At 37.5% G+C, this 22,369-nt stretch overlaps 1 protein-coding gene and 1 pseudogene across 4 annotated transcripts in view; one reads left to right on the top strand and one right to left on the bottom strand.

The window, feature by feature from the left end:
- Nucleotides 1-3,658: 3,658 nt before the first annotated feature.
- The window catches only part of KANSL1 (KAT8 regulatory NSL complex subunit 1), a 200,560-nt gene continuing 181,849 nt past the window's right edge, over nucleotides 3,659-22,369 (top strand). For 2 of the 4 annotated variants that reach the window (XM_074224396.1, XM_074224393.1), the window contains exons 1-2: nucleotides 3,659-3,707; nucleotides 5,787-5,919. The gene's annotated coding sequence lies outside the window, so the exon portion shown is untranslated. The other 2 variants (XM_074224395.1, XM_074224394.1) reach the window with 2 other exon arrangements.
- On the bottom strand, nucleotides 13,274-13,907 carry LOC141512069 (PRELI domain-containing protein 1, mitochondrial pseudogene; annotated as a pseudogene).

The following is a 22,369-nucleotide window of genomic DNA, read 5'->3' as shown; positions in this document are numbered from 1 at the left end:
AATTCTAGATGTTATTGCTAGCTATTATTCATCCTCTGCTTGGAGACCCATCCTCTTAAAGTTGACTATTTCATATTTGCACAACTCTGATTGCTAAGAAATTTTTCCTGACATCAAATATAAATTGGTCTTTTTTGTACATTACTACTGGTTCTATATCTTAGGGCTAAATAGAACAATTTAATCTCATTACTGTGGTAGGAGATAGGCATCATGTCTCCCCTATGTCTTTTCTTCTTCAGGCTAAACAATCTTTATCATCATAGGATATGTATAAATAAAAACAAGGCAAAATTATATTTGAAGATGATTATAACGATTTTCTTAGAGAATCTCAGAGAGGTAATAAAAATAATTGAGAGTCAAAGAATATTTGAAAAAAGTAACATCTATATAATAGCAGATATACCTGCCTATACCTTAGTGGATGGTCTTTGAGACTACTTGTGGTTGAAAATTTCATCACCTTAGGATCCGCTTTGTGATCACAGAACCATATAATATATAATGTCAAAAGTGGAAGAGACCTAGAGATCATCTATTCAAAACCTTCTCACTTCACATATGAGCAGCTTTTTAGATGGGCTCACTTGCTGACAATAGATATATAGTCTAAAACTGGAACTAAATTTAGATTAGTGCCAAAATTTTATATTTCACTTGCATGAATTCTTTAAGAACTGTGCTATGATGGTGTGACAGTATAATGGTGGTACAATGATGAGAATCCTAACTTTCAGTCAAAAACTTTAGGTATTTGCTTTGTGTTAGGTGCCATGTTAAATGTGGGTGGTTGGGAGAAATGGGAGGGGAAGTGGAGGATACAAAGAAAGATGAAAAAAAGGTTGTTGTTTTTTTAAAATCAAGATTACATCTATGTCATACATCAAATGATTGGAGGCTAGACACATGTACTCCAAAGCCTCTACTATTTAATAGGAGATAGCTCAGTACAACCCTTTTGGTATTTCTCTTCTGACTGAACTACTTTAGGACTTCTCTGACTTTTCTACCATACCCAAGAAAGCTTATTAGTGGGAAATCTTGCAAGATCCCATTAGCCTTGGTACACCACCTCATCACTACTCTCTGTCCCTTTGATTGGAGTGTGCATCCATGAACTCCTTTGATATGTTGTTTTCAGCTTTCTTTTGTATGTTATTTTTTCCATTAGATAGTAAGTTCCTCAAGGGAAAGTTCCGTGTGTGTGTGTGTGTGTGTGTGTGTGTGTGTGTGTGTGTGTGTGTGTGTATTTGTATTCCTAGCTTTAGGACAGTGAATATACTTAATGAATGTTTATCGACTGAATTTTCTACATCTGAAAGACACCCATGTATTTCAGCACTGAATATTTCCTCTCTGCTCAGCCAAAAATTGATCTCCAATATTCTTCTGAAAATGGTATTTGTGTTCTGTAAAATAAGTGTCTTAGAATACATGATCTCTTATTTCCTTCCTATTAATTATAATTCACATTTATGAGTGTTTTTTAAAATGAGACTTATTATTATCTTTTATTTTGTATCAGTTATTTCTGTATATTCCCTGACAAAATAAACTTCATTTTTTCCTTGTAGTCACCTGCCTACCTGACATGGAGAATATGTATGATAATCTGTTTTTAAGACCAAGAATGATTTTTTTTAACTATTCAGTTTAATGTTTTTCCATTTAGTTAGTATATTTCTTTGTTTTGTTTATTTCATTCTGCATTGTTGCATGTACATCTTCCCATTTTATTTGAATTATTTTTTTATCAATTTTTAAAACTGTATAATTCAATTCCATTACATCCAAATCACGTCTATGTGATACTTTAAGATTTCCATTGTACAAGGTATATAGAACAAACATAATTATATTCACTTTACAGATGGGAAAATAAAGGCTCACTGTGCTTCATTGACTTGACATATTCCTATTACTAGTAAGTTTTAGAGTTAAAAGTTCTGTATTTGTCTTTTCCAATGACACTTGAAAACTACCTCTCTCCACGTCTAAATTAGTAGGCTGAACTAGTTTAGTCCTTTAACTTTACATTTGAAGAAACATCACCCTGGTCAAGGTCACAAGGAGATACACTAGCAGGTCTCTGACTAGAACTCAGGTCTCCTACCTCCTACTTCAATTCTTTAGGTCCAAAGATGTTTCAAGTGAATTTCTAAAAGTCATAAATTAATTTGTAGCAAACCAGCGCTAGAACCCAAAACCTTCTCCCTTCTAATTCAATTTTCTGTCTCTTTTGCAATTTACTCTTCTGAGCTGTGTTTCTTTTCTTACCTTTAATGCCAAGTGCTTGTTTTTGATATCAATTCAACCCATATTCATTAAACTGCCAGGCACTGGAGGAGATAAAACATTCAGGTAAGATGTGGTCCCTAGTCTCATGGAACCTACAATTTAAGCATGATTGCCTATCCTGTTCAACTCTTGGTCCATGTCCTCCCAAAGTTTGCCTCAGGAGATCCTTCCTGGAAACAACTAAAAAAAAAATGGTAAGTATGTTCAAGGTATAATGTAATATGTAATGTTAGAGGGGGAATTGTAGGGATGGGCATGGGGGATAAAGAAAGGTCATGAGTGAGTTTTCCTTTTGGGTAGTGAGAGGGCATTCCATGCATGAAGAAAGATGTGGGAGGTTTATTAGGATTAACAAATAGTTTGGTTTGGCTGGAGCTTAGGCTGGAGAGGACTGGTGTAAGGTAAAGCTTCAAAGGTCAGATTGTGGTTGCCAAGCTGAGGGTTTTGAATATTATTTCATAGATAATAAGTGCCACTGGAGGGTATAGAGCAGATGAATAGGGGCATACAAAGATTTAGCTTGTGGCAGTGGGAGGAAGGCTGGCTTGTAGGGGGAGGAGGGAGAATATGGAGGTGGGAGGACCTTGTAGGAAACTGTTGCAGGTGGTAATGAGGCCTGTATTAGGGTGGTGGCTGTCTGAGGAGAGATGGCAGATATAGCAGAGTGGAAGGGACTTGGCGGGGTGTGGGAGAGGGGGCGCGATTCCCAGTTTCCCTGTCAGAGCCGGGCAGCATCACTCCTCGGGCCCTCCGTGGTCCTCCTGCATCCGTGCCTCCCTGGCGCTGCCCTTTGGGGCCCGTGTCAGCACCCCCGCCCCGGCCGGCTGTGCCACCTCAGGGCTCTGCCCCGACCTCTCCCCGCGTCCACGGTCTCCAGCCCAGCCCCGTCCTCCCCTCTTCCGCCCCCCGCCCTGGACTCGGGGCTGAATTGGCGCCCCATCCTTTCATCAGATCTCCCTGCCTCAGTTTTCATCATGTCGCTGCCCTGCTCTAGAACCGAGAGATGGGGGTGGGGGAGGGGGAAGGGGAGACGTGGTGCTGGGGAAGGGGGCGAGCGGTATCATCTGGGGACCGGACTGGGGGTGCTTCGGTCGACATGAGTGGGGAGCCCCGCCGGGGCCCCCCCGGTCTTTTTCTTGCCCCTCTGGCCTCCTCCTGGCCTCGCCGGGCAAGCATTTCCCGATTGCACGGGCAGAGACAGAGACAGAGACACAGAGAGACACAGAGAACCAGAGAACCCGGGGACCAGCATCACTCGCCCCCTCCTTCCGCCCCGCCCCGCCAGCCTGACGGATGCGCCAACGCAGCCAATAAACCCCCGGCGCTGACCTCGGTGGGCCAATGAGAGGCGGAGGAGGGCGGCCGATTCCCCGCCCCCCACTTCTAGGCTAGGTTGAGCCGTGCAGGTAGGTCCCGGGTCGGGGGAGCCGCCGTTGGCTCCGGTGCCGGTGGCGGAGCGGGGGCCCGGGGGCCCGGGGGCCCCGGCGACGAGGGGGCAGTCACCTAAGAGCGGGGGGAGGGGCCCGGGGCCCGGGCGGCTGGGGGGGCCGCGGGGCGGGGGGCCGCCGGGGCGCGGGCCTCGGACGCGGGTTGGGCGCGGGGGGCGCGGGGACGCGTGTGTGAGTGCGTGTTGCACGGCCGCCCCCCGCCCCCTCTGCCCGCTCCCCGCTCCGCTGCCCCCGAGCTCGGGCCCCCGCGGCCCACAGGCCCAGCCCCGGGGATGGCGAGGGGGGAGCGGCGGCGGAGCGCCGAGCGCCAGGCCGAGCCCAGGCGAGCGCGGGGCCCGGAGCTCGCCCGACTGTGGGGGGCCCCGGAAAACCGAGGCCAACGGCCGCAGCCCCCCCCCCCCGTCCCAGGACCTCCCGGGGTCCTAATGCAACAATGGGCTTTTGGGGGGGGGCGGACCGATTGAGCACTGGAAGAAGGTAGAGAGGTGAGGTGTGGGGCCAGGGACCACCTGGAAGAGGGGAGGGGAAGGCAGGGCTGGAAGTCGGCGGGACTTACACCCCAACCCCTTATTCCCAGGCCTCTAGGTGGGGGTGCTGATGGGGGAGGGGGAGACCCGGAAACAAGCTGACCCTTGACTCCCCCCCCCCATGCCATTAACTGTAAGGAAATAAACCCAAGCCATGGGAAGTGATGCCAAGTTTCAGGAGCTGATGCGATGACGATGACGAAGGCATGGCCAGGACAACTCTACCCCCAGAGTCAGAGAGAGAGAGAGAGAGAGTGTGTGTAAAACCTTTAATTGTCTCATTTTTCTACATACAGGAAAAATTTAAATAGTGGATGCTGTTCTATTTCTTTTTGAGGGGGTCACCTACTCCTATAAGCTCTTACCTTCCATTTTAGTTTGGTTGGAATTTCATTTAGTTTCAGAGACCCTGGATGAGGGTATCTTATCCAGGGTCTCAATCTAGCCCATCTAACATAGGACTTTCTACTGGACTTTGGAAAATCTTCCAGAAGAGTAATTATCTTTTATTTAAATTAAATATTCTCAGATTAGAAAAAAGCTGTAGTTTTATTTTGGAAGTAGAATTGGTCCTGGAACTTCATTTTTATTTAAGTAAAAAGTATGTTTAAAAGGACCAGAAAAAGTTCGTTATCAAAAGGCTTGATACTAGGTCCCTTTTCTGTTAATTTGATGATTTTATTCATACTATTTAGAAATATTAAGGGCCTGTCTGCAATTCAAAAATGTTAGCAGTTGATTTTTCCAATACTTGGAGTATATAGGGCCTAAGAACAATGTGCCTCTTTTTATTTATAAAAACTCAGCTTTTAAATTACCTGCAAAGGGTTTGGATTAAATGAATTTTAAATCCTCTACAGAAAATGAATTCTAATTCATTATTTGCCCTCTTCTTTCTCTGATACCCTTTATATTCTCTGGAACTATAAAGGAACTGTAAAGACAGACAATTTAGCTAACCCAGAGATTCCTAATCTTTTTTTTTTTTTGTCATGGATCTCTTAGACAGCCTCTTACCCTTTCTTTAAATAATTAAAAAAATTAATACTTGAGGTAAATACCAATTTTCAGTTAGAAATTAGTGAGTATAAAGACTCCCCCTCTCCCCCCCATCAGAGTTCATAAATCCTTCTCAGATCTATCTATGGTGATCTGTAGAATTCCTGAGCTAACTGACTTCAGATTACACGGGAGGAAACAGGCCCAGAGAAGTGATGTGACTTCCTTGACCAGGGTCACAAGTAGAAGTTTTAAAAAATCATAATTTGAACTCAAGATTTTTCAAATTCTAAATCTAAGGTTCTTTTCATCACATATGCCTTCATTTGTTCAAATATAAACAGACAAGTATGTATATATACTTACATACATACATACAGGGTGGTCTTGCAGAGAATATATAATTTAACTAATTGGTGATATTGGTGAAATAAGAAATTTTGCTAATTTTTAAAAATTGTATTTACAGATAATGATGATTTGTATTTAATTTTAAAATCTTCTATTTCAGCTATTCTTGAAACAGTGAAGATTTTTAAACTGTTCATCCTTGTTTGATCCAAAGAAGTTGGATTTCCTTTTTATTTCTTACTCTTGTGTGCACTATTCTGGACATTATGAATACCACTTGGATGCCCGTTAAGGTAAGAAGGCTTTTTTCTTACTTTGATGTGCTTTTGACATTTATGTTTTTTTGAAACAGAGAATGACAGAATTAATTTTAGTGTTGCTATTTACTATTTACCTATTAATATAAGGTAGTTCATTTGCTTCTTAGAATAGAACACGCCTTATTGTCATTGCTACTGTCCCTTTTTAAAAGGTTGTTAAAAATATTTATTCAGTTCTTGAATTCTTCATCATTCTAGTTTGAACTCTTTATTTTAATCACAACAAACTATTTAGTCTTCAGGTCTTGCTTTTAAGTGTTCTAGAATAGATTAGAATATTTAAAAATTAGTTCCACTTTAAAACTTAATAGCTAGGTTGTTATGTCATGTGTACAAGTGTGCTTGCTGTTGTGGGAAAGCAGTAGTTGACTCTGAGACTGCAAAAGATGTAACATTTGTTTTTTGAGTAATTTTCTACAGTATGCATTTTGGTCTTTAGAGAAGAGATACCCTTGTTGGAGTAGGACTTGAGTAGGACTTGATTGAGGAATGGTCATTTTTGGTGGTCCTTCATCTTTTGCCTTTCTTTCTTTATCCTTCACAAAAGCTTTCATGCCCAAACACTGTGCAGATGGGATCCTGTGCCAAGTCACATGTCATTGGTTTAACTCCATTCCAACAATGGAGATAAAGTCTGGTGATAAAGCTGTCATCATTGTGGCTGACCCTCCCTCTGAGATAAAGGAACAAACCCCTGGAGGCTAGGCTATCAATCTCTTTTTATCCCCAAGGGCTACAAGAAAGGCTAACTACACAAGATCCATATATGGCATTTAGTGATGCAAGGTACTTCAATAAGGAAATCAATCATTGGACAAAGATTTTTAAGTGCTTACTAAGTATCAGGTGCTAGGCTAGGTGCCAGGGATAGAAAGAGAAAAATAAAATGCTCCCTGCCCTCAAGAAGCTTACATTTGGTGATCCAGCTAGGTATAGATGTCAATGTCTATGGAACACATTTTAAAATTGAATAAAATGTAGATTAGGGAGAGAGGGCATTAGCAGTTGTATGGATCTGCAAAAAATTTCATGTAAGAGATAGGACTTAGCTGAGTCTTGAAGGAAGTAGGATTCAGTGAAGTGCAGGTGAGGAGGGGAGAGAGTTCTGGGTGTGGGGGATGGCTTGCAAAAGAGAGAGATAAAGTGCCTTGACTGAGGAATTGTAGGAAGGTCAGTGTATATTGTAAAATGTTTGGAGAAGAGAAATGGATTAAGTTGAAAAGGCAAGGTGGGGCCAGCTGTGAAGGCTTTAAAAAAAGAAGAGTTTATATTTGACCCTAGAGGGTTTTAGAGTTTATTGAGGAGGGGAATGATGTGGTCTGAACTATGCTTAAGAAGGATCACATTGACTGATGGGTAGAGAATGGATTAAATCTGGGATCAATTTGAGTCTGAGAGACCAAACAGTTTAGGAGGGCCATCCCAGAAGTTTATACTTGTAGTTCTTGGATTTATTCTAGATAATGGTACAGTTATCACTTAGGGCAGCTGGGTGGCATAGTACATCTAGTGCCAGACCAGGGGTCAGGAAGATTCATCTTCCTGAGTTCAAATTTGGTATCAGACATTTATTAGCTGTGAGTGACCCTGGGCAAATCACTCAACCCTGTTTGCCTCAGCATCCTCATCTGTAAAATAAGCTGGAGAAGGAATGGCAAACCACTTCAGTTATCTTTGTCAAAAAAACTCCAAAGAGTTAAACAACTTAAACAATTGAATAACAGCAACAGGGTTCATTTTTTATGTAGTAAATTAATTTTAAAATTTTCATTTCAATTTAAATGATAAATGAAAATAGTCATTTTGAATATCCTGGAAATTTAGATTTAAAGAAATCTTTAGGTGATGCAGATTTAATTCTTTTCTTGATTTTTTTCTTGATACTTCATTTCTTCTGTGGCTGTTGCTTTGGTTTTAGCTGAATGGTGATAGCAACAGAAAAGGTTTTACCCTTTTGATTTTTCTCTCTGAAGGGGCGGTGGTGGGGGGGAGACTACAAAAGGAGCAAAGTAGGTGACTTAGACCTCTACTTAAGTAAAAATGTTTTTAAGCACTATAACTTGAGTCTTCTAATCAGGACTTCTCACACATACCTTCCAATTTCTGGCTACATATGGACTAGTTTCAGTGAAATGTCAGGGGATACCAGTGTTCTATTGCTCTTTTAAAAGCCAACTTGGTTATATAACTCATTTATTTCATATATTGAAGTTTGCTTTGCGTTTGTGTGTGTGTGTGTGTGTGTGTGTGCCATTGGTGTAGAACATAACTTAATTTGTCATATGCTATAGTTGAGGTGTGGCCATGCATGGCAGAAGTGTCTATTTGAAGCTCTCTGAAATGGAACATTAGGAACCTGTTATCTTATTAGGAATAGAGATATGTGGCTTATGATTATTTTATATTCATCACTAATACTTGCTTTGTGAAACAATTTCATTTCTTTACAGAATAATAATATTACATTATATTCACATACCATAATTTGTACAGTCATTCCTCACTTCATGGTTATTTTTTCTGGTTATTTTTTTCTGGTTATTTGCTACATCAGAAAGGGATGCATATATTTTTGCACATGTAATTTCCTTTGATCTCTTTTTGGGATATATACATAGTACTTGCCTATTTATGTGTCAAAGATTATATGCAATTTGGTGACTATTTGGATATAGTTCTATGTTGTTTTCTAAAATGATTGTTTCCACTAATTTCAGAGTTCTACTAATAGACCATCAGTGTGTCTCTTCTCCCATAGCTCTTCCAAAAATTATTATTTTTCTCTTTTGTTATCTTTGCCAATTATATTAGTATTTATTTTCTGTGATTTTAATTTCTCTTATTCCTGATTTGGAGCATTTTTTGAAAGGTGACTTGATTTGTTTATGAAATGGCATTTTTTAGGTACATGATATGAAATATTAGTATAATGTAATTTATGCTCAATTCTTTTCCACTTTTTTTCCAGCTGCTTTTGTTGTCCTCGGTTTCTTTATTTCTAGAAATGGGAGTTTTTGTTTTTTTTATCATATTTGGGTTTGAGTGGAATATTCCCTCTTAAAAGTTAACATTCCTAGTGAATTCCTCTTAGGGTTAAAATCATTAAAACAAAGAGTATTACTCTATTTCCAGAAAGACCTTGCATTGATTCTGTTAGGGAGGGAAATAGTGGAGTACTTCCAGAGAAGAGACCTTGCAGTCTTAGTTAGCCACATATTTGATAATAGACTTTGAGAACAGTAGCCTGCCTTCTCTTGTTTGATAAGTACTAAACTAAAGAGATAGTAGAGTTCCTTAAAAGACCTTGCATACTTAGACATTAATTCATTTAACAGAAAGTCATTAGAAATCTTCTGATACCTTGAGGTAATATTTTATGAAAAACCTTTTATTCTTCTCTTTGTTGCTGGGTAGATTTTTTTGAGTAAAGATTGTAACTCTGAAAACCTTAACCAATCAGATTGGAAGAGAGGGGATTAGGGAGGGAGGAATCAGCCTAGGTCATGGCTTGAGTGTCACCTCCCGGCAGCTCCTTGATCTTTACTACCTTTGTGAGACTTGGAGTGTGCCAAAATAAACTTTACTTTTTGCTCAGAAGAGTCTCTTTCTATTTTTTTTTAAGTGGATTTCTATCCCACACAGGTCTATCTGAATTTTTGTACTTGATCTGTTCTAATGACTATTCTATTTTTTATCTAGTTCAAGATAGTAGTGAAGATTACTGCTTTGGATAAAATCTACTGAAAGGCTTGTCTTTTTGTTCCAGTATAGATAACTGCTATTCTTTTGTCTGATTCTACAAAATAATCCTTTGGTATTTTGAAATGCCAGTAAATTGGCAAATTTATTTAGATAGTATTGTCATTTGATATTTGATGATAGGCAGGTAGGTGGCACATTAGAGTACTGAACCATGTATCTGGAAGAGCTTGGGCAAGTCACTTAACTTCTTCCTATCTCAATTGCTTCATCTGTAAGATTCAAATAATAATAATAGCATGTACATCCCAGTGATATGAAGATAAAATGAGATAACATTTGTAAAATGATTTGCAAATCTTAAAGTGCTATGTAATTGCTGATTGTTTTTATAGTTAAATTGGCAAGACCAACCATGAGCAATTTTTGTTTCTTCCATTTCTTCTATATGAGAAATAATTCTTGTATGAGTGTTTTATAATTATTATACAAGTAAGCCTTGAATGTGTTTTGGTGGGTAGATTACAGATATTTTATTCTTTCTGTGGTTATTTTATTTTATTTTTTAGGTTTTTGCAAGGCAAATGGAGTTAAGTGGCTTGCCCAAGGCCACACAGCTAGGCAATTATTAAATGTCTGAGACCAGATTTGAACCCAGGTACTCCTGACTCCAGGGCTGGTGCTTTATCCACTGTGCCACCTAGCCGCCCCTTCTGTGGTTATTTTTAATAGATTACTTTTCTGTCTCTTCATTTTGGATTTTGTTTTTGGCATATACAAAAACTGTTGATTTTTGTAAATTTTATATCTGCAATTTTCCTGGAATTTCTTGATAGTAGGTCTGATTTCCTAAAGTCTCTCCCTGCTCCAATTCATTTTTCATTTAACCACTGAAGTGATTTTCTTTAAGTGCAGATCTGACTATGTTAGCTCCCTATTCCATACTTCAACAGCTAACTTTCACTTCCATGATTAAATATAAATACAAAGTTTGATATTTAAAAGTCTTGGATAACCTATACAATTCCTAGTTCTCCGCTCCATGTCTCCCACCCCCCAGTCTTCTTAAACTTTATTTCCCCACTGTGTACTCTTCTATCCAGTGATACTAGTTTCCTGGCAGTTACATAGACGACTTCAATCTGAACTTCAATCATTTTTTTTCTACCTCTTGTCCATACCTAGAATACTTTCCCTCCTCAGCTTTGTCTCCTGGCTTCCCTGGCTTCCTTCAGATTCCAACCAGAATTTCACTTTTAGAGGAAGCCTTCCTTAACTTCCTTCTTAGATATTAAGAATAGCGAAATTTTGAAGGGACTTCTGATTTTGTTTACACTTAATAAGAACTTGAGCACTTGATCATCATTTAGAGCTTTCTGCTTGTTCTAGGTTTTTCTTATCTCTCTTGTTTTGCCTTTTAAACTGGAATGCTTGAAAGGTCTTCTATTAAAAGTATTTTCACCTATAGACTGTATTAACATTTGCAAGTTGTCTTTTCATTTTGTTTTTATGGAATTATAGCATTGTTTTCTCCCTTATAGAAGTTTTATATGATCTTGACTATGGTTCCTTGGTTCAAGTGAACTCTTTTTTTTTTTTTTCCTGATGCAGTAATTTTTTTGGCATGCTGGAAGGTTTGGATTTTAGCTATGACATTTCTGGGTATTTTTAGTTTTTTTTTCCCCAGGAGGTAATTTGTTCTTCATAGGATATATAGCTCATCTGAAAATAGTTTCAGTCTTGAATTTGTTCTTTTTTTAAAAATTTTTTCAATTAAATGCAAAGTTAGTTTTCAATATTCATCTTTTTATAAGCTTTTGAGTTTCACATTTTTCTATTACCCTCCCTTCCCATAACAGTGAATAACCTGTTATATACAGGGAGTAATATATATATGTATATATATGTGTATATATATATATATATTATATATATATGAGCGTATATATGAGTATGTATATATATATTGAGTGATCTAGTATAGTTTGTGTATGTACAGTCATGTTTAACATTTTCACATTGGTCATATCGTGAAAGAAGAATCAGAACTAAAGGGGAAAACTATGAGAAAGGCAGAAAAAACATAAAAAACATAAAATAATTATGCTTTGATCTGCATTCAGACTTTAAATGTTTCCTCTGGATGTAGATGGCATTTCCCACCACAACTCCTTTAGAATTGTCCTTGATAACTGAACTGCTAACAAGAGCTGAGTCCATTATAGTTATCACCATGGTTTTGTTAATGTGCATAATATTCTCTTGGTTCTACTCACTTAACTTTGCATTTGTTCATGCAAGTCTTTCTAGGCTTTTCTGAAGTCTTGATTTGTTTTAAAATAATAGTACTCTATCACATTCATATACCATAGTTTGTTCAGCTGTTTCCCAGTTAATGGGCATCTCCTCAATCTACAATCCGTTGCCACTAAGAGCTGTTATAAATATTATTGTTCATGTGGGCTTTTTCCCCCTTTTTTATGATCTCTTTGGGACAGACCTAATAGTGATATTGCTAGATCTTAGAGTATGACAGTTTAATTGCCCTTTGGGCATTGTTCCAAATTGATGAATTCACAACTTCACCAACAGTGCTTTAGTATCCCAGTTTTCCCACATCCTTTCCAACATTAATCATTTACCTTTTTTGTTATTTTAGTCAGTCTGATATGTGTTAGCTAGTACCTCATAGTTGTTTTATTTTTATTTTTCTGATCAGTAATCATTTAGATCATTTTTTAATTATGACCATAGATATCTTTAATTTCTTCATTCTTTGATCATTTATCAATTGGGAAATGATTTATTTATTTATAATTTAGAAAATTTATTAGTTTATCAAAAATACTAGCTGTAAAAATTGTTTCCCAGTTTTCTGTTTTCTTTTTTTTATTTAGATTTTTGCAAGGCAAATGGGGTTAAGCGACTTGCCCAAGGCCATACAGCTAGGTAATTATTAAGTGTCTGAGGCTGAATTTGAACTCAGGTACTCCTGACTTCAGGGCTCTATCCACTGCACCACCTAGTCTCGCTTTCTGCTTTCTTTCTAATCTTGATTCCATACAAATACAGATTTCTTAACACATAATATTTCTTCATTGAATTGGAAATTTTCTTTTTTTCATTTAAAAATGCCTTTTTTTATGAAAACTTGACAGCACTTATCAACTGTTTTATTTGTGCAAAATCTTTTTTAATTTAATGTAATCAAAATTATCCATTTTGTGTTTTCATAAACCCCTCTCCATAGATCTGACAGATAAATTATTCCTGGTTCTCCTAATTGGCTTTTGGCATCACCTTTTGATTTAAATTCTAAATCCATTTCAGTCTTATCTTGGTTTAGAGTTGACTTTGTTCTCTGTTTTGACAGGATTGAAAATTGATTTCTTTTTGTTTTGTTTTGTGAAAATTGATTTTTAATGATAAATTACAATTCTGACACTGCGTGGGTAACAGGACAAGAGCTGGATTGTTTGTGGGCTTGCATAGTGCTGATGGTCTGCTCAGGGACTGGTACTCTGGGACTAATGCCAGGTCTTGCTAAGAGGCTCACAGCCTTGGGAACTGGCAATCTGGGAGGGCAGCAGGGCCTTTTTGTTGCAGGGGAAGCAGTATGGTGACTCCTTTAAGCATAATGTTGCTGTTGTTGCTTCTTGGTGGCTGCCTTGCTGGCCAGGTCCTTAGCCTTTTCAGTACTGCCAGGGCATTTTCCTTCTCAGTTGCTTCCTGAGCTGTTTCAACAAGTGTCTTAGAAAGAGCTTCACCTTGTAGTTTGGTCAAGAGGTACTCAAAGCCTTTATGGTCTTGGTGACATTATTTTTGAATCTAGCTAGGCCAGACTCCTCTACAGCTCTGGAAACCCCAAACTAGAGGAGACTCAGGCTTCCCTTCGGATTTCAGTCCAACCACTGTTTTCAGGGTTCACATAGTAAACACATCTTTCCTCCACCACCATTAGTCAGGTATGGTTAATGTTCCAGGTGAAAGTAGTCATGGTCTGGTTCTGTGGGTCCATGATAGAGTCCTTGAGTATGTACACTGAGTGGGCTACATTAGCAGGAAAGAAGCACTCTGCCCAGTGGGGCATCCCGTTGGTCTTTGTCAGAAGCCACCTGGACAGCAACTTCTGGTCTGGAGTCAATTCCTGGTGTACAATATCATGTGTCAGCACATGTTTGCTGTAGGGGTTGGGGTAATGTTGCCAGAAGGCAGCAAACACTTGATCCCAGGAGTTTTTGCCCCAAGAAATACATCACCATTGGGGCGCACAGCATTGGGGAGTAGGGAGGGAGAGAAGGGTCACTGGGTTCAGCTTTGCAGTTGGCTTGGGGTAATGACTTCTGCTAGTTTTAGTCTCCTTTTAGAAGTTGACTTTGGTCTCCTTGGGACCCTTACAAGTCTTGCACATGATGAATTTAAAACTTTGAAAAACACCCCAGTAAATATTAATAAAAGGCACCAGATGAAACAGTTTCAGTAAAACCAGATTAAAACTCAATTAAACTCTTCCTTCCATACCAGGACTGAATTCGAAGACAACTGGAAGCCTTAAGTTGGTTTGAATGACATGGTCTCAAATAAATAGGACCTGAAGTTGGCAGGATTTTAGTCCTACTTTGTAGCAACTGCAGCAAGGAGCAAATAAAACTTCTAGAAGGTGACTTTAACAAAGAGACTAAGGGGCTAAGTAGCCTTGACAGCACAAGTACAACAACATAAGACTTGAAACTAGTGACAATAGGCAAGCCATTTAACCTTTCTGAGCCTCAGATTGCTGATCTGTAAAATTAATAGTAACTACTCCACAAGGCTTTTTCGAGAGTCAAATGAAATAATATATGTAAAGTGCTTTACAAATTTTAAAGTACTGCATTAAATATGACTAGTATTCTTATGATTTATAAGTACCAGTCATGGTCCATTTCATGTGCCATTATGTTTCTCTTATAAGTACACATAGTTATCTAATAGGTATTCTTTGTCATCCTCTACCTGTATCCATCATCCTTTTCTTCCCCATACATGACATTTTCTGCTTGCTTAGTAACATATGTAGCCACTTTTGGTTATAAATAAATTTCCTTTTTCTAATGGACCTGATATTTTTCTCTTTTACTCCTAATTTCCGTTTTCTCCATTTCCCTATTATATGAACTTAAGTTCTAGCTCTTTTGGCAAAAGTAGGGCTATCAGTCAGTTATTGAATAAATAGCTTAAGTAAATAAAATCATGAATAAATATTCTTAAGATTAATATTCTCTGCAAACAGGCAGTTGTCACATAGTTAATTGAGAAATTGAAAGCAGGAATGCCCAATATCATAAAAGTCTTAATCTTTTTTGGACACTAAACCCCTCTGTGACTATCTATCTAGATGATAGTTCTTTTTCAGCATTAAATCAGCCAATGTGCTCAATAGAATGGAAGTCTTAATTTTAACAAATTTCATTTAAAATATTTTCTTGGGGGCGGCTAGGTGGCACAGTGGATAAAGCACCGGCCCTGGAGTCAGGAGTACTTGGGTTCAGATCTGACCTCAGACACTTAATAATTACCTAGCCATGTGGCCTTGGGCAAGCCACTTTAACCCCATTTGCCTTGCAAAAAAAATACCCAAACCTAAAAATACCTAAAATATTTTTTGCTAGCTCTTAATCCATCAAATAAAACTTCAGGTCCTCAAAACCGATTATTTTTATGTGGCTGATTTTTTTTTTTAAAAACAAATTTAAAATTATTTTAAGAAATGAAACTTTAAGAATCAAAAAATTTCTCACATAAGATCATAAGCTTTTTTGATTTTTTAATTTTGGGGGGAATCTTTTATTTTTAAAAATTAACTTGTATTTATATCTATTGTGTGTTTTTTTTTTTTTTTTTAGAATTTTGCAAGGCAAATGGGGTTAAGTGGCTTGCCCAAGGCCACACAGCTAGGTAATTATTAAGTATCTGAGGCCGGATTTGAACTCAGGTACTAACTCCAGGGCTGGTGCTCTATCCACTGTGCTACCTAGCTGCCCCCATCTATTGTTTTTTAACATCACCTTCATTTCCCAATATATTTGTTAACCCTCTTTTCTCAAAAACCATTCATTCCTCCTACCAGACTGGAACTCTGCATATTCTGTCATGATCCTTGGTTTGTGACTATGGTTCTTATATTTCTCTAATCTCTCCTTATTAAGTATTTAATAATTTAATTTTGCTGAATCATCATTGACATAATGCACCCTAACTGTGGGCATATATCCTAAAGCTCACTTCTGGGCTTTCTTCTCAAGATCATCATCTCTCATAGGTTTAATTTCTATATTGATGATTCCAGATCTAAATATCCAACTCTAAACATTCTCCTGAGCTCCAATCCTCAATAGCTAAGTACTACGGGGCAAGTCATACTTTTAACAGGTGTCTTAAAAACTTCAACATGTTCTTTTAAAGCAGCAGTCATATTTTTTCCTACACCCACCGCTTTTCTAAATGTTTATATTTCTTGCAGGGTCACTACCATCCTTTTATTGTCAGACTGCATCATCAAGTCTTCACTCTTCCCCACCCCAGTTGAAATCATTCAGTTGCCAAATCTTATGGTTTCTACCTTCATTTTTTTATATCTTTTCCCTTCTCTCTATTCAAATAGCTATCACCCTATTTTAGGCTCTCATTCCTTCTCTGTTTAGATTACTCTTAATTGTTGTTCCTTCCTCATTTCTTCCTAATCCATTCCATCTTCTATATGACTGTCACAGTGATTATAATAAGCATAGACCTGACCAAGTCACCCTCCAACTCAGTAAACTCCTGTATCTCCTTGTTGCTTGCAGGATCAAATAGAAACTCTTATGTTTTTAGCCCAGTAGCAGCTAGGTGGCACAGTGTATAAAGCACTGGCCTTGGACTCAGGATGATACAAGTTTGAATCCATCCTCAGACACTTGCCACTTAACTAGCTGTGTTATTTTGGGCAAGTCACCTAACCCTGATTGCCTCTTATACAGGGCTGTTGCCAGTTGTCTTGATTCATATCTGGCCACTGGACCCAGATGGCTCTGGGGGAGAAAGTGAGGCTGGGGGACTTAGCACAGTACCCCCCTCACTCAAATTCAGTTCACATGCTTGTCATGGCATCATCTCCCTGGTGTTACAGTCTTCTTCCAGAATGAAGGACCAACATTAGCTACCTATCCAATCTTTTTTCCTTTCCATGTTTTGTGGTCCAGATGCTAAATTGACTTCTGTTTTTTGTTCCTTATACATGGTACTCTATCAAAGGTTTTGCATTTGTCCTCATGCCTTTGGAGCCACTTTGTTCTTATCTTCATTTAGAGGGCTTACTTCAAAGCTTACTGCAAGCTCCACCTTCTCTATTAGCCCTTCCTGATCCTTTCAGTGGTGATTACTCTTTCCCTAAAATTATATCTATTTTATATATATCATTGTATGTTTATACGTGTTGTCTTTCTTGACTGGATTTTAAGCTGCTTGAGAGTCGGGATTATTTTACTTTTGTCTATATTCCCAGTGCATAGCACAATTACCTGACATTTAGTAGACATTAAACAAAAGCTAATTAATTGAATATTGTGTTGATAAATTTTGGTGACCTGCTTTCCCCCCTACTTTACATATAATATTCTCTATTAAGTCAATAAATAGTAAAGGTTATTTGTGTACTCTATAGGAAAACCCAAACAGGGTGCCGGAACTGACTTCAATTCTTTTGACAAGGAACAAATAAACAAATTAAATATTTGATGAAAATTTCTTAAGAATTGTATTGATGGAGGCAGCTAGGTGGCACAGTGGATAGAGCACCGGCCCTGGAGTCAGGAGTACCTGGGTTCAAATCCGGTCTCAGACACTTAATAATAATTACCTAGCTGTGTGGCCTTGGGCAAGCCACTTAACACCATTTGCCTTGCAAAACCTTAAAAAAAAAAGAATATTAATAGTTGTATAAGTAATACTATTAATCTTTTAAAGCATAAAAAATTTATCTATTCTAGTGATGGATTATTCAGATAAGGTGATTGGAAATCTTATGTTTGAAGGTTTGAAGAAGAGATAGTCAAAGATAGGAAATCTGAGAACATTTTAATTCCATCTTTGTAACTAACTAGTAATGATTTTGCCACACAGTCATTTATTTATCTGTAGCCTCCATTTTCCTCAATGATCAAATGGGAAGGTTTGGTTAGGTAATCTTTAAGGCTTTTTCTAGCTGGAACCTTTTGTGACAAAGCTAGAATCACGAGAATGTTCTCTCTCCTTTTTTTCCCCAGGTTTTTGTAAGGCAAATGAGGTTAAGTGGCTTGCCCAAGGCCACACAGCTAGGTAATTATTAAGTGTCTGAGACCGGATTTGAACCCAGGTACTCCTGACTCCAGGGCCGGTGCTCTATCCACTGTGCCACCTAGCTGCCCTCTCTTCTTTTTTTAGCTTAATATGTTAGTATATGAAAATAAAGAATGTAGGAAATGAAAATTAGCCCAAAACAATGCTGTATTATCGTTTGATTGTTGTATTGAATTGCACAATAAAGCTTAACATAAACTTTTTCTGTAGTATATTTTTAAAAATGTTGAGTTCTATCTCTTCTACTGTTCCTACCCAATTGAATGAAAAACAAAATCCTCATAATTAATATATATGGTTCAGCAAAACAATTCCCACATGTTCAAAAATTTGTCTCTGTATCTCAAATTCTTCACTTCTCAGATCCTCAGGAATCTATTACTATTGTTTTAATCAGAATTCTGAAGTCTTTCAAGGTTTTTTATCTCTATAATATTGTTGTCATTGTATAAATTGTTTTTCTAGGTCTTCTTATTATGTGTCACATCTGTTCATAGAAGCCTCATAATTTCCCCTGAAACTGTTCATTTTATGAGTTCTTAAGGTACAATCATATTCTGTTACACTCCATATACCATAACTTGTTTAGTCATTCCTTGATAAGAGGGTACTCCATTATCAGTTTTTGACTACTGAGAAAAGAGCTGTTATTATTTTTGTACATATAAACTTTTCCTTTTTTCTTTGATATCTTTGGTCTAGTAATTATATTAACTGGGCTAAAAAGTATGCATAATGGATAGTTTACTAACTTTTTGGGAATAGTTCCAAAATGTTTCCAGAATGACTGGATCAATTCACAGCTTCACTAGCATTTTCATAATTTGTTTTCTTGAGGCTTTTCCAAACATTTGTCATTTTCTTCTTTTGCCATCTTTGACAATCTGATGGAGGTGAGGTGGAAAGTGGCTTTAACTTGCAATTTTGTAATTCTTGGTTATTTGGGGCATTTTTCAGTTGGTTATAGTCTTATAGCATGTGTTTTTACTGTATTCATTCTATGAATTAGCTTTTATTGAATGCTTGGATTTTGAGGACTTTAGGAGATTAGTAAATGTTTGTTTGGATTTGAGTTCTTTGGATCTAGCAATGTTGGTTCAAAGTATTATGGAGCATCCAAAAAAACCCAAAACTGACCCCTCAGAAAACTAATGGAAATGGACAATTAAGGAACTTTTTTAGTGTAGTTAGGTGAGTGAGACAAAAAAAGCAGAGAACAAAAAAACATTTAAATCAGCATATGGTAGTATGTCAGTGGCCTAATTCTATTGTCTCTTCTTTGATCTTCAGTTCTCAAAGACTGTCACCAAAATGCAAGTTTTGGTAGGTTCTATCAATCAATTAGTCAATTCATTAAGGGCCTCCTATGGCAGGCTCAGTGTTAGGTGCTGGAATAAGTATGAAGAAGGGAAAAATCCCTGCTTGTAGTTAGCTTACATTCTAAAGGATGAGACAAGTTTGTATAAAAATAAATGCAACTTAAATATAAGCACCCTAAGTAGTTAAATACAAGGTAGTTTAAGAGGGACAGCACTAGCAGTGGCAGAGGTGGGATGAGTGGGGGGATAGGGATCAGGAAAGGTTTCATGTATAAGATGATGTCTGAACTACATCTTATAGAAGGAGAAAAGAACTCTTTGAGGTTGAATAAGGAGAGAGTATATTCCCAGTATGGGGGCTGCTTATGCAAAGGCACGGAAAGTGTTATGTGTGAGCAGCAGAGACAAAGCTAGTTTGGCTGGTTTGCAGAATGTAGGGGAATAAGGTGTATAAAAGCTAGGAAAGTAGGAAAGGGCTAAATTATGAAGATTCAGATAACTTTATATTTTATCTCTCTCTCTCTCTCTTTTTTTTTTTTTTTTAGGTTTTTTGCTAGGCAATGGGGTTAAGTGGCTTGCCCAAGGCCACACAGCTAGGTAATTATTAAGTGTCTGAGACTGGATTTGAACCCAGGTACTCCTGACTCCAGGGATGGTGCTTTATCCACTGCGCCACCTAGCTGCCCCTATATTTTATCTTGATATTGAAAAACATAAATTGGGACTAGGTAGTGTAGGGCTTGTATATATTTTATCTTAGAGATAAGATGAAACCACTTATTTGAATAGGGGAGTCACTGTGCAATCTGTGTTAAGGAAAGTTACTTTTGTTAGCAGTTATTAGGGTTCAGGAATAGAATTTGTGTTGTTGGAGTAATCTAGTTGAGAGGTCGTAAGGACCTGAATCAAGATTAGCTTTGATTAGAGAGAGGTTAGATGCAAGAGATATCATGAAAATAGAAATGACAAGTTTTGACAAGTTTGTCAAGTTGTGGGGGAAAGGGAAGGAGGATTAGAGAGGAGGTGAAGTTAGTAAGGAGGGAAGAGAAGGTGAGAAAGAGAGGGACAGGAGTGCAGGATAATACTGAGATTATGAACTTGAGACACTGTGGGAGGATGTTGGTGCCTTTGATAGAAATAGGAAAGTTTAGAAGAAGGATGGGTTTAGAGTAAAAATAATGAATTTGATTTTTAGCATTTTGAGTTTATGATGTCTCTGAGAGAATCAGTTTGAAATATCTAACACATACTTGGTGTTGCAACCTCTCTAGTTAGGGGTAGAACCTAGGGCTGGACAGATCTATTTGGGAGTTATATATATAGTTCAGTCCTTTGAATTTTATTAAGTTTCCAAAAAACTGAGAACATGGAAGGAAAGAAGGAAAAGAGCAGAATTTGGAATGATATAGGAGATTGAGATGGAGTGATCAGACAAGAGGCAAACTAGGAAAAATTAGTATCATAGAAACATAAAAAGGAGAGAGGATGCTCTGCAGCTTTCAATGTAGTAGATAAAGAATTAGGAATGAGAAGAGACCATTGGCAACTTTGTTGGAGTTAAGTGATTAGATGCAAAGCCAGTTTTCAAAAGGTTGAGGAAGGAGGAAAGTAGAGGCAGTCAGTGCAGAACTTTTTCTTTTGGTTTTTGCAAAGCAGTGGGGTTAAAAAAAACCTTTTGTTGCCCAAGGTCACACAGCTAGGTAATTATTAAGTGTCTGAGGTCAGATTTGAACTCAGGTACTCCTGACTCTAGGGCCAGTGCTCTATCCATTTCACCATCTAGCTGTCCCATTACTTCTCTTAAGACTAGATTGACTGGATTTTTGACTTGATTGGACTTTCTAAATCAATGTCTTTCCATTTGTCATCAGATGAGAACTTTAGTGGAATTTGGGTAGCATAGATTGGCAAAAATGAATAAGGAAGGAAATAAACATTAAGTGCATACTATGTGTCAGTTATTGTTCCAATTGCTTTATAAATACTATTATTTTAAAACAACCCTGGGAGGAATAAAGTATAAGAAAATAAACTGCAATTTTAGTAGTGGATGAGTTTATTTTTTGAGTTTTTCTTTGTTAAACTCAGTGACCTTCAATTTATTAGAATTAAGGTACTTGGAATAGTATCACTGAGAAGTCTTTCTATTAGGATATATTTTTTAATATAATAAAGGTTTCTCACTTGTTCTCGGTCTCAGTAATATATCTACATGTCTTTTATGATGGATTATGTAAATTCTTTATTTCATAGGTTCCCATAAAGATAAAATAGATTATATTTAATCCGCTAGGGGAAGAGTTTTTGATGGGAATTTTCCTTGAATAACATGTACAGTCAGACTTAAGTTCAGACTTATGAAAACTAGGATCATAATTATTTTTAAAAGGGAAGAAAATAATGAGGAAAACTATAGGCAACTGAAATAACCTTGAACTCTTTAAACAAGTAATTATAGACAAAAAAGGATATAAACAATAGACATGGAAAGCAACACAAACTATAAAAATTTCATCCAATTTAACCAGTGTAAATCAGTTGCCATAATAAGAAGACCAAAACAACCTAGAAAGGGCCCTAGACAATAAATATTCATCTTAATGCCAAATGAAAATAGACAGCTGCCAAAGGCAACACTGGATTAAAATATAAACTTATTAAAAATTTTTGCATAGTAGGATGAATGATGATTATGAAAAGTATTATCTTATAATGTAGAAAGAAGCAGTAGAGGGTAAAAACAAGTTTCAGATGACAAGAGATTAAGCTAAGCAAAATCATCCCAAGGGTATTCAAGGATGGAAATGGAAGGAAAATTATAAAGAGAAGAAAAATGGAGATTATAATTATATACAATTTATTGTTTTCTCCTTCAAAAAACAGTGCAACTATTACACTTAGACTCTTACATCTGAATTTCAGATGTGTTTATAGAGAAAATAAAAATATGTAACTAGAAAACAAGGACGGGGAAAAATAGCTTGATTGAACCATGTGGATACAAGAGAGTTACTGGAAGAGACAAAATTATGACTGTATTGAGATAT

This window comes from Macrotis lagotis, chromosome 2 (genome assembly GCF_037893015.1).
Source record: "Macrotis lagotis isolate mMagLag1 chromosome 2, bilby.v1.9.chrom.fasta, whole genome shotgun sequence".
In the NCBI taxonomy this organism is placed as follows: Eukaryota; Metazoa; Chordata; class Mammalia; order Peramelemorphia; family Peramelidae; genus Macrotis; species Macrotis lagotis.
This window is presented reverse-complemented; position numbering and strand designations above follow the sequence as displayed.